We start from the raw sequence: 13,486 nt of genomic DNA on the forward strand, positions 1-13,486 counted from the left end.
CTCTTGCATTGATTCTGCAGCATAAGCCGTCACGGGGAGAGGAAGTATGGGGGCAGCTTTGGCCGCAATGTCCGCTCTGCGATTTCCTTCGGCTTCCTTGGTCCTTTCTTTTGTATGTGCCTGTACTTTAATGATAGCTACCTGCTTAGGTAGATCCAGGGCTCGAAAGAGATGAGCAACTAATCCTGCATTTTTAATAGGTTTACCTGAGGAAGCAACAAAGTTTCTGCTGTGCCATATTGGTCCATAGTCATGAGCTATGCCAAATGTGTACCTGGAGTCTGTATAAACATTTGCAATTTTATTTTCAGCCATGATACACGCCTCAGTGAGTGCTGTTAGTTCAGCCTCTTGTGCAGACATGCCAGCCGGCAATGCTCCACACTTGACCTCCCTTTGTGAGTCTACTATGGCATATCCTGTATATGGCTTTCCTTCCTGATAATAGCGGGAGTCATCTACATAGAAGTCTGCATCTGGAATAGGTGTCTCAGTAACATTTTCCAACACCTTAGTTTCAATTTTCATTAGCTCAAAACAGTCATGATCCTGTGAGATATCTTGTTCTGCTCTCACTTCCGGAAGCAGAGTAGCTGGGTTTAGTGTAATGCATCTTTTAATGGTTAAGTTAGGAGGAGTTAACAAAGCTACTTCATATTTAGTGAGTCTAGCCATTGACAAATGCTTAGTTTTTACCTGTGACAATTCTTGAACTGAATGTGGAACCTGTACTACAAGAGCATGATCTAATACTATGTCAGTGACTTTTTCCTTTAACACGGCACAAGCTACCACTGCTCGGATACGAGATGGAGTCCCCGTGCTACTACATCTAGTTGGGTTGAATAATAAGCCAGAGGACGATGCTTTCCCCCATGGCTTTGAGTCAAAACTCCCTTGGCATGTCCGTCAGCCTCGTGACAAAATATGTTAGAATGCAAATCATAGTTGGGAATTCCCAGGGCTGGGGCGGACACTATAGCTGACGTGAGAGCATTAAACCCTTTCTTTGCCTCCAGTGTGAGGCAAAAAGGTGATCCTTTATTGCAAACTGCTACAACATCAAACAGCGGTTGCATTAAAGGGAATGTGTCGCTAGAAAATTATGACTTTTTTTTAGTTATTATATACATGATTAGACATTGTTCCAATTTTTTTAATTTTTTCACAAGTCAGGAAATATTATAAATTATATTCTAATTTATAACATTTCCCTGTGCTGGTCACTAGAGGGAGCAATTCCCAAAATTGCAGCATTGGCATGTGGTAAAGCAACCATATTGCTTTATGCTGCAAATTTGGTGTAAAGACACTCGCTCTAGTGAGCTCACAGAATCCCCCCTCCCTTATCCTGGCTAGTGCCAGAAGAAAGGAGGGGATTGAATGTTCAAACCTCCTACACTGTGTGCCGCCATTTTTTGAGCGAATACACATTGTAGTAGGCTTGCATACAGTGGTAATCACACACTAAACCACGAACATACACAAACATAACTTACCTGCTCCTGCCACCGCTGCCCCCTCCGGTCCGTCTGCTCCGTCTGCTCCCTCTGCTCCTAGTGCTTGCTTCAGAACACATGTCCGGAAGCCGCGACCGGAAGTAGTCTTCGTATTGTCCGTCCGCGGCTTCCGGCCCACAAGAAAATGGCGCCGGATGTCGCTCGGCCGAAGACCTTCCATTTGGACTGTATTGGAGCAGCGCATGCGCCGTTCCCTCACAGACGGCGTACACCATAGTGAATGGAACGGCTCCTGTTCGCATTCTCTATGGGGATGTATGTGCCGTATTCCATCTCTGTATGTGACATTAAGTGACACATACAGAGATAAAAGAAAAAATGGCAGCCCCCATAGTGAAGAAAAAGTTAGAAAAAAAAAAGTAAAACGCAAACACAAATAAATAAAATTTATTTTAATAAAACACTAAAAGCAAATTAATATAAAATACATTTTTTTCGTGACACCCTTCCTTTAAAGAAGAGGCAGATGGTATCCACTCTCTGCAGTAAGCTATAAGTCCCAGAAAAGTTCTCAATTCCATTACATTAGAAGGCTCTAGTGCCTGGGAAATAGCTTTTTTCCGTAAAGGGGTGATGTGCTTAGTTTGCAATGTCCTGAGAAAATCACCTTTGTTTTGGCTACTTGTAGCTTTTCTCTAGAAGCCTTACACCCCTCCCCTTGTAGGAATAGAAGTAGAGATAAAGTTTCTTTTAAGCAAATTTCCTTGTCTACTGTACATAAGAGTAAGTCATCCACATATTGTAGTAATTGTGTATCTTTATTTTCAGGCTGCCAGGAAAGTAGTACCAGTGCCATTGCTTCTGAAAACTCTGAAGGGGAAGTGGCGCCACTTTGTGGCAATCGGGTCCAACAATATGGTCTCCCTTCATGAGTGAATGCAAACAGAAGCTGGCTCTCCTTATCAACTGGCACTGAAAAGAAAGCATTTGCCAAGTCTATGACTGTGAAATACTTTGAACTAGGGGGAATTTGATTCAGCAAAGTGTGGGGGTTGCGATACAATAGGAGCATCAATAATCATCAATTTGTTAAGTTCCCTTAACATGAACCATCCAATATGCCTGTACCTTCCCTGCTTCTTGTTCTTTCTTTACTTGAAAAAGTGGCGTATTATCAGGGGATCGACATTCCCTTATAGTACTCATCTTTGGGTATTCTTCCAGTTGGGTGGTAATAGCAGCTTTCTGCTCTCTGCTCAGGGGATACTGTGTGATTGTAATTGGTAGAGTTCCTGGTTTCAACTTAATTTTAACTGGTGTTATAACATCAGTTATATCTGTAATGATTGGGGTAGGGAAACGGACAAGTGAGCCCTAATCTACCCGCCACTCTGTCCCTGCCTACTTGCAACGACCCGCCCTAGGCGACGGGGTACAACTGGGCGGCGGTCCCTACGCTCAGTAAGTGCACGAGACAAAACATACAAGGGAATATAAAGCAAAGGGAAAGGGGCAGTTGCCCACGGCAACACCGTGAGCAACAGAGTGGTGAACGAGCCAAGTCAAACCAGGAGAGCACGAGGTACCAAACGCAGAGCAGAAAAGTAGTCAGAAAGCCAGGGTCAGAATGGAGCAGGATCAAATTGTTAGGAGCTGTAGCTGGGCCAGGAAACCACATGGAAAGAATCACAAGCAAGGAGGAACAGGAAGGCAGGTATAAATAGACAGAGGGCGGGAGCTAGCTGAGTCTGGCCAGGCCGCGATAGGCTCTCCCACTCCTAAGCCTGCCAGCCTGAGTGGTGGAAGCTGGAGTCAGTCTCAGAGAGATAGACTCAGGTGAAGACTGATTACCTAAGGAAGTTAACCCCGAAGCTGTGCCTGGCAGATCCTTTACAATATCCCTTACCCATAAAGAGGAAGGTACATGAGACAACATTTGGTTCACCTCTTCATCACCTGGTTCTGTCTGATTTTCCAAGTTATCCAGATACATCATCATAGTCCTAAAAGTTTCTGGTAGTGGTCCGGTTACGGACACTCCTTTCCTTCCAAACCGTATAGTTGCATTTACGGCTGACAATGTATCGGCTCCTAACAGATTGACTGGGCAACTATCAGACACTAACAGCTGCGCACATACTTCTGTAGTATCTGCAAGACGTATCTTTAGGGGCTTGGTTTGCTTCATAACATATGGTTTTCCCCCTAACCCAGTCCCTGTTATTTCAGTATTTGTCACAAATTGTGAAGGGACATCCTTAATTTTAACAATAGTCCGGCTTGCCCCCGTATCTACTAAAAAAATGTATACGTTTCCCATGAGGTAGTGTCAATTTAACTGCAGTTTTAAGTCCTGGTTGTGGTGGGACCATTACAACGGGAGCACCTTGGGGTCTGCCTTCTTCCTAGTATGAATCATCATGCATCTGGGTAGTATCAACCATTTGCACATGCTTCTGTGCTCGAACTCTCTAGAAGGACAATCCCTTTTCATATGTCCCTTACCTCCACCCCCAAAACATAGTCCCTTCCTCCTATATTCTTCAGTATTAATTCTTCCAGTTCTTTGCTTAAATTCCATACCTCTAACTTCAGGCACAATATTTGCATTAGGAGGTGCTGTTATTGACATTATAATAGGCACAACAGCTTGTTTTTGCATTTTCTTCTGTTTCTTTTTATTATTTTGTTCCTCATTACTTCTGACTACTACAAGTGACTGCTCTACAGGAGTAAACATACATTCTGGACGTATCTTCAGTAACTCTATCCTGCGGTCTTCCCTCGACCCATTAATAAAACAAGTCCTTAGTATACGAGCATCCTTGCCAGAAGCAGTACGTACATCAAAATGCTGGTCTTCAAATATGCTTGTACAACGTGCATAATATTTATCCACTGACTACTCAACACCCTGGAAAGCCTCAGGCAATCCTGTAGACAGCTCATTTGCAAGGGTTTTTTGCTAATACCTGGAGTCCCTGAACAAATATTTGACCAGATTTCTTCGTTTTCTGCTCTTCCACTGATGGCACTCCCCCCCTCTATTTCTACTTTCTGTATCTTGTTGACTATTGGTGTGCCTGCAGATATGGTACACAGTGAAGCCAAATCACTTCAAGTGGCTTTATAGTTTTGACATATCCTTTCCACCCCTTTAAAGAAACCCATTGGGTTCTTATATAGATCTGGTAACTCCCTTGCCATTATCAACTGGTCACTCCTGCTCCATGGTTTATACCAGGTAGTGGTTTCTGTTTTAGGGTGCCCCCCTCCCTCTACAGGACCTACAGAAACCTGTGTTATAACTGGGAAAACCTCATGGTGAGGAGCAGTCGGAGGTTGCCTGCCTGTATTACATTTTGAGCTGTACTGTGAGGTGTCTGTTCTGCGAGTGTTTCCACACTCACATACCCATGTGTTAGATCTCAGTGCCCTTGTAATACCCATTGTTTCTACTCCCCTCTTTCCCTCATGTGCTTGCAATTCAGAATTTGCAACGCACCATGTATCCCGATCTTTGAAGAGGCGCATTCTTATTTCGGGTCCACGGACATTTACAATGGACAGTGGCGTGGAAATAGAATCCATTCCTGGACTAGGTAATAAGGAACACTGAGATTCTCCTCCTGATCTAATTTGTTTACACTGTGGACAAATATATATATATTGGGTTGATTACAAAGCCCACAGATGCCACATTCCCACCCAAGTGTCATATTGTTCAGCTCTGCAAGGTGAACGAATGGACGCCTAGATCACGTCCATCGGACCCACGGTTCTGTTTCAAATCCATGTCAAATCTGTTTTTAGATGGATCTGTGAAAAAAACACAGTGAAATATAGAGTTATGGAGGAGCTCTGGAGGCTCATTGCTGTTTGTAAAATGTTCAATAGGCTTGTAAAGGAGCCCAGGGGTCAGGTATAGGCTGTGGGATGTTTCATAGTGGTGTGCAAGAACCCTAAAGGAACCCAAACTCTAGGGATGATTATTTGTAACTATTTTCATGAAAATGGCAGGATTTTCGGCCTGCTGCGCGGGCTACTTTTGTTTGTGTGCACTGATTTTTTAGGGTGTAGGTAAGAGTGTCAAAGATTTACGAGTATATAAAATGTTATGGCTTTTGGACGATTAGTTTCTCAGATATTCTTTCTTTATTAGATATTGTTTCTTTATTGTAAATGAGCCTAAAATACAGCCGTCGTGACAACGTTTTTCTGGGCGAACCGCACAACACAGGGTCATGAGTTGTGGTAGACATACTCAGGACATGGTGATGCATGAACGTTCCAGGGGTCGGAACTTCACAATAAACAGTTACAGAAATATTTTGCAAAAACTGCTCAAATTTAGCTATAAATGAAGGAACTCCGCCATGTTTCGGGGGCAAGAGAGGGTTCCCCCTGTACAGCAAATGACCGAGTCAGGTATCTTATTATTCATCTGTGTAAGTCGAACGAATTGATGCCTAGGTCGATTCCATCACACCCGCGGTTCGTTGCTTGTTGTGAAATGCTCTGGGACATCATTGTGGAAAATGATTATTTATACCCATGAGGGTATGTGCACACGATGAGAGGCTTTTACGGCTGAAATGACAGACTGTTTTCAGGAGAAAACAGTTGCCTCGTTTCAGCCGTAAAAGCAGCTCCTCGTATTATGCGAGGCGTCTGTGACGCTCGTATATCTTGAGCTGCTCTTCATTGACTTCAATGAAGAACGGCTCATATTACGTTGCAAAGAAGTGCCCTGCACTTCTTTGCCGAGGCAGTGAATTTACGCGTCGTTGTTTGACCGCTGTCAAACGACGACGCGTAAATTACAGGTCATCTGCACAGTACGTCGACAAACCCATTCAAATGAATGGGCAGATGTTTGCCGACGTATTGGAGCCGTATTTTCAGGCGTAAAACGAGGCATAATACGCCTCATTTACGCCTGAAAATAGGTCGTGTGATCCCAGCCTTATAGTGAAAAAGGTATAATTTTTTTGTCCCGCTCCACGGGCTACATCTATCCTGCTGGCCTGAGTTTTTATATGGTAGGTCAGAGTGTCAAAGGCTAGATGCGTATAAAAAATAAGGGCTTTTGCACTACTATTGTTTATGATATTGTTTATTTATTAGAATTAAATCGTAAATTACCCACTCTGTGCATAAAACAGGAGCAGCTAAAGAGGCTTTTGGGGGCTAAGAATGCAACGCAGACCCTTGAAAGTTTTTTGGGTAGAACAGAGTATCAACTGCTACAGGTGTCAGAAGTTTGATGTGTTTGAGGCGATTCGCTTTTAAGACATTATTTTTTCATTAGAACTAAATTGTAAACGTGTGTAAAAATAGCCGTTGCTCACAAGGCTTTTGTGGGCCAAGCGCGCGTCACAGAACCTTGACATTTTTTAGGATAGGTCAGAGTGTCAAGGGCTACATGTGTAACAAATATTAGATATATTCAACTGCTAGTTTTTAACATATTTTTTAATAAAAATAAATTGAAGCCATGTGTAGAAACAGGCGTTGCTAACGAGGAGTTTCCTCGCTAACCACAAGACGTATCGTCACGAGTTTTGGCGTACATACTCAGGACATGGTGACGTATAATAGTTTAGCGGCTCGTAACTCCACATTGAGCGGTTACGGAAATAGTTTGGTAAAACTGTCAATATTAAGCTCTGAATAAGGGAATTCCGCCATGTTTATGGGGCAAAAGAAGAGTCCCCTTTAAGAAAAGACAACCGAGTCAGGTGTTGAACGAATGGATACGTAGCTAAGGTCCATCTGGCCACGGTTCAGTTTCTGACTCGGTCAAAGTTTTCGACTACGCGTTTCGAGCGTTTTTGTTGGGCGTAAACCGAGCATGCCACCGCTATGAAACTGTATATATTTTTGGGTGAGACCTTTAGTGGTAAACTTCCGGAGTCAGAAACTACGCTGGTCGCTTCCCCGAAGATTTCATTATTGACTTTGCACCACCGGTGGTGATGGCGAAAGTCACTAACTGACCGCGTCTGTCCATACAAAACTTTCGGTCCAAAAAGGTAAAGTAGACTCTAAAACACGCTCTAGCGCGCTCTGAATTTTTTCGCCACTTGAACCTTAGACCGCTCGTTAGAGGCTGTGATGCTTTTAACACTGCCCATCGGGACACTATGTTCTATTTATATAAATCCAGTTCAGGAGCTCCTGCCGCAGGGGTCAAAGTCCAGACAGCAGGGCTGACCGAAATTGAGTTTTTCAAGCTCTTTTTTTCGGACAGCATTGTGGACAAAATTGTTGAGCATACAAATCTCTGTGCTCAATAATTTATTGCTGTCAACCCCGGTAGTTTTTATGCCAGGCCATACAGGTGCGATGATCCCTTCCACCCAGGTCTCTGAATGCCCCATAGGCCCAACCGGCGTAGGAGAGGTTGGTCATAACGGGCCAACCGATGGAGGCTCCCATTCGTTTGTAGATCTCTGTATTTTTTTTTCCGTTTTTTTGAGTCAACTTTAGATTGGTTTTAACGTCATCTTTGTAGATGACAGGTTGATCTTTTGGCATCTACAGTGATGCCGGCTTCATTTTTTTTTTGCATCACCAGAGATGCTAGATCCTGTTTTGTGGATCACCACAGATGCGTTCATGGCCCAGATGGCACTTTACACAAACTGTGTGGTTAAAAATACTGATGCATTACTGATGTGGCACACTCACAGCAGTGTTCTGAGCCTTCACATGAAATTTGGGGGGCACTCACATTTTGGGGTTACCGCCCTAAAATGTCAAAATTGCACTCTGGGTGCTATGTAAGCACTATGGCTTTACAGTGAGGGGGTAGAGAAAGTATATTGATGTTTTATGGTTACAGGATGAAAGTTCTGAAGCACTGAAACCAGCAGTTCTATCATTAACTGCCAGGTTCACTCATGGATCTCAGGCGATTGACATAGAGCTCACAGTAAAATAGCACATAAAGGTACTTACTGGTGAGGTACTCACAGCAGTGTTCTGAGTCTTTAAAACAGATGTAGCCCGCGGAGCGGGCCAAAAAATTATGCCTTTTTCACTATAATGGGTATAAATAATTATTTTCCACAATGATGTCCCAGAGCATTTCATAATAAGCAACGAACCGCGGGTCTGATGGAATCGACTTAGGCATCCATTCGTTCGACTTACACAGACAAATAATAAGATACCTGACTCGGTCATTTGTAAATGGGGAACCCTCTCTTGCCCCCGAAACATGGCGCAGTTCCTTCATTTATAGCTAAATTTGAGCAGTTTTAGCAAAATATTTTTGTAATGATTGCTGGATATGTACATATTCTCCTATGTCTGCAAGGTCTATGCCATACTTTGCTACTCCCGTCTCAGAACAGGCTAACTGTTGTGTATCAAACATATATACATCCCAGCTTGAGGCTAATTGTCCCATACAGGTTGAAGGCCAGTAATTTTATTCACAACGGAGTATGTTCACTTAAGACATCGATTTGTCTACAGTGTCAAGTGAGGGGTCATTGTCACTGTTAATTCAACATCTAAGATTGCCATTTTTTAACCATTTATCAATAAAGTATGTATTATTTTTTCAATTCAATACGATCACACTACTTTCCCTCTATCCCTTCTCCCCCTTTTTCATATATACTATTCAATTGGTGGTGTACACCTAGTGTGATTTCATTACACTAATAATTTGTAAAATTATAAGAGGGTAACACCTTTACGCATTCCTCTATCGTTGGTAGTCCAGTCACTTCTTTACTTAGAACTACTCAAAATGGCCAACGTATGGAAGCCTTAGCAGATGTATTCGATAATATTACTGACTATCTTTTTGATCTTATAAGTGTTACGTAACAATTAATAGTAGTTACTAATCAACACACTATGGCATTGGATTATCTAACTGCATAACAAGGAGGACTTTGTCAAATAGTAGGACCAGCATCTTGTCACTATATCAATCCTACTGGAATGATGCAAGTTGCTTATGATATTAAACAGGCACAGGAGCTAAAGGAACGATATCGCAAAAGTAACGCTCAATCCGAATTGCATTTTCCGGGATGGTTATCTTGGCTGAACCAGCTCAATTGGTTTAAGGTTCTACTTGTTGTATTTAGGAAAATATTAGAGTCAAACTGTAGCAGTACACACAAAAGACCTCCCCCTGAACGAGACGATAACCCAGTAATGATCATGATTACTCCTATCAAACCCAAATGCTTCATATGTGAAAAGGAATCACTTAATGACATCTAAGACTGCATTTATTGTGGAAACAAATTGATTTGACAAAGACAAGAATGAACAAATTACTGTCATAATATATATATATCATGTGTGTGTAACAATTTATATATATATATTTCTAACTAACTCTTCTAGCCCTCATATTTTCCTTTAAAATCTATATTAGCACTAGCAAAAGGGGAATGGTAACAGGAGAAATCCAAACTTAATGATCGTCTGGATGAATGTTGAACGTCTCACAATTTATGGAGATTAGTATCTCTATATCTTGTGTAGGTAGGGCGGACCTTTAAGATTTCTTGATAAGGCAGGGAGAGTAGTCACAGGTCTAGCCAAATGATAAAAAGAGGGGAGTAATGTTAAAATAATTGTAATTCTAAGAGTTAATCCGGACATTTTTTCCAGATGTTGTTTAAGGAAAGGAGGGAGGAAGGAGTTAGTCATCATTTCGCAAGAATTTTATGGATTGAATACACAGACTGGGGGAGTGAAGGGGAAGAGGAAGAAAACAGGTTTGTTCTGATAATTCTTAGAATTGTACTAAAGGTGAAGGATTGATTGTCTCCAAGTTATGTAATGTTACTGCATGTTAGCCAAAATACTGTCTTGTATTATTTATTGTCTTATGGTATTGCATGAATATAGAATGAGTATAAATAAACTATAGGGGCCGGGACTAGCTCAGACGTCTACAGTAATCAGATACACATCTGTTCTGTTTTTGTCTCCGGCCATATTGGTGTCGATCTATCTACCTTTTGGGAACTGCGTTATCACCAGTAACATAAAGTCCAATGTGTCACGAGAAAACAATCTCAGAATCGCTTGGATAGGTAAAAGCATTCCGAAGTTAATACCACATAAAGTGAAACATGACAGATTTGAAATATGAGGCTCTGTCAGGAAGGTCAAAAGTGGCCAAAGAGGGAAGGGGTTATTGTAGATAAATGTAAAGTTATGCATTTGGGTACCAACAATCTGAATGCATCATATGTCCCAGGGGGAACTACACTGGGGGAGTCACTTGTTGAGAAGGATCTGGGTATACCTGTAGAACATAAATGAAATAACAGCATGCAATGTCAATCAGCTGCTTCTAAGGCCAGCAAGATATTGTTGTGTATTAAAAGAGGCATGGACTCGCAGGACAGGGATGTAATATTACCACTTTACAAAGCATTAGTGAGGCCTCATCTAGAATATGCAGTTCAGTTCTGGGCTCCAGTTCATATAAAAAATGAAAAATACAAAGAAGAACAACGTCGCTAATTGTTACGTCCATGGCCGGGGGTCGCCGTTCTAACTCACCCCCTGACGATCCCGGCCATGGACACCTCTCTGCTCGGCATCCTCCTCCTCCTCCTGGCAGACACCCGCACTCTCTCCCGGGTCCTCGTGCTGTTTCCCTTAAAGGGCCAGTACGCGTCCAGCTGTCAAAAATCAATTATCAGCCCAAATGGCTGCTGGACTATAAAAAGGGGCTCTGCCCACTGGTTCCTTGCCTGAGCGTTATTGTATACCCTAGTCTGTCTTGCTAAATGTCTCCCAGTGTTTTCCAGTTCACAGTGTTACCCGTTCCTGCTGCCTGTACCCTGCATCCCGTACTATCGTTACCTGCTGTGAAAGCCAAGTCGTGTCTTCCCGCTGCATCCGCGGCGTCACCTGCTGTGAAAGCCAAGTCGTGTCTTCCCGCTGCATCCGCGGCGTCACCTGCTGTGAAAGCCAAGTCGTGTCTTCCCGCTGCATCCTCGGCGTCACCTGCTGTGAAAGCCAAGACGTGTCTTCCCGCTGCATCCTCGGCGTCACCTGCTGTGAAAGCCAAGTCGTGTCTTCCGCTGCATCTGCGGCGTCACCTTCTGTGAAAGCCAAGGCGTGTCTTCCCGCTGCATCCTCGGCGTCACCTGCTGTGAAAGCCAAGTCGTGTTCCTGCCACTGCCTACATTGCCTCAGGTACCCATTCAGAACTATAGACATTGTTTTATACCTTGTTGGCCAGCTGCTACCCCGCTACGGCCCAGTGGGTCCACACCCCGCGCCGTGACACTAATAAGGGGCATGGAGAATCTAAGTTATGAATTAGATTAAAAGAACTAAACCTGTTTAGCCTTGAAAAGAGACGACTAAGAGGGACATGATTAACTTGTACACATATATGAATGACACATACAAAAAATATGGTGAAATTCTGTTCTATATAAAACCCCCTCAAAAAACAAGGGGGCACTCCCTCCGTCTGGAGAAAAAAAGGTTCACTCTGCAGAGACGACAAGTCTTCTTTACTGTGAGAACTGTGAATCTATGGAATAGTCACCGCAGGAGCCGTCACAGCAGGGACAGGAGATGGCTTTAAGGCTGGATTCACACGGGCTCCTAGCATCATAGTTATGTACGACGCTAGGAGTCCCTGCCTCTCTGTGGAACTACTGTCCCATACTGAAAACATGATTACAGCACGGGACAGTTGTCCTGCAGCGAGGCAGGGACTCCTAGCATCGTACATAACTATGATTCTAGGAGCACGGCTCCCTGCATCGTGTTCAGTCCGGGACTTGCGGCCGGAATACGTTCCGTCCATTACGGACGTAAATATGCTCGTGTGAATCCAGCCTAAAAAATATCAGCTCCTATGTTCAATGTGTAGAATTTTTGTTTCATCCCTTCCATTTTCCCATCCTTTGGTTGAACTTGATGGACAGGTGTCTTTTTTCAACCGTACTAATTATGTAATAGGCTAAACAAGGTGAATGTGTTGATTGTACTCCTCCTATGTAGCGCCGTTTTGTTAATTTCTTTTTCCCCTATTACTTTTTTTTTATTTTTCCCATGGAACTGGATGAGAAGATTTCATCAGTTCCTCCAATCCTTTATGACTTCACGTTATCTTTGGACAATTCTCTTCACATGACTGGGCTGTAAATCTACAGGGTTTTACACTGTTTCGGAAAGACAGGGCAAATAGGAAAGGTGGTGGTGTATGTCTGTATGTGAGAAGTTATATGAAGGCGGTGGTGCTGTATGTGAGAAGTTATATGAAGGCGGTGCTGTATGTCTGTATGTGAGAAGCGATATGAAGGTGAGTGTAAATGAGACATTAGAGGGTGAAGACTGTGAGGAGGTTGAAACCTTGTGGGTGGAATTACAAAGGGAAGTAAATACTGAAAAAATTACTTTTGGTGTAATCTATAGACCACCCAATATAACTGAAGAGATAGAAGGTCAAACATATAAACAAATGGAGCGGGCTGCACAGGCGGGTACTGTTGTGATAATGGGAGATTTTAATTATCGGGATATTAATTGGTGTCATGGTTCGGCTTCAACTGCAAAGGGGAGACATTTCCTCAACCTGTTGCAGGAAAATTTTATGGGCCAGTTTGTGGAAGACCCGACTAGAGGTTAAGCTCTGTTGGATCTGGTCATTTCTAATAATGCAGAGCTTGTTGGGAATGTCAATGTTCGTGAAAACCTCGGTAACAGTGATCATAATATAGTTATATTTTACCTATACTGTAAAAAACAAACGCAGGCTGGGAGGGCAAAAACATTTAATTTTAAGAAAGCCAATTTCCCCAGGATGAGGGCGGCAATTCAGGATATAGACTGGGAAGAACTAATGTCAAATAATGGGACAAATGATAAATGGGAGATTTTCAAATCTACTTTGGGTAATTATAGTGCAAAATGTATTCCTACAGGTAACAAGTATAAACGACTAAAATTAAACCCCACATGGCTTACACCTTCTGTGAAAGGGGCAATACATGACAAAAAAAGGGCATTTAAAA

The sequence above is a fragment of the Rhinoderma darwinii genome, unplaced genomic scaffold (assembly GCF_050947455.1).
Source record: "Rhinoderma darwinii isolate aRhiDar2 unplaced genomic scaffold, aRhiDar2.hap1 Scaffold_2337, whole genome shotgun sequence".
Taxonomy (NCBI): Eukaryota; Metazoa; Chordata; class Amphibia; order Anura; family Rhinodermatidae; genus Rhinoderma; species Rhinoderma darwinii.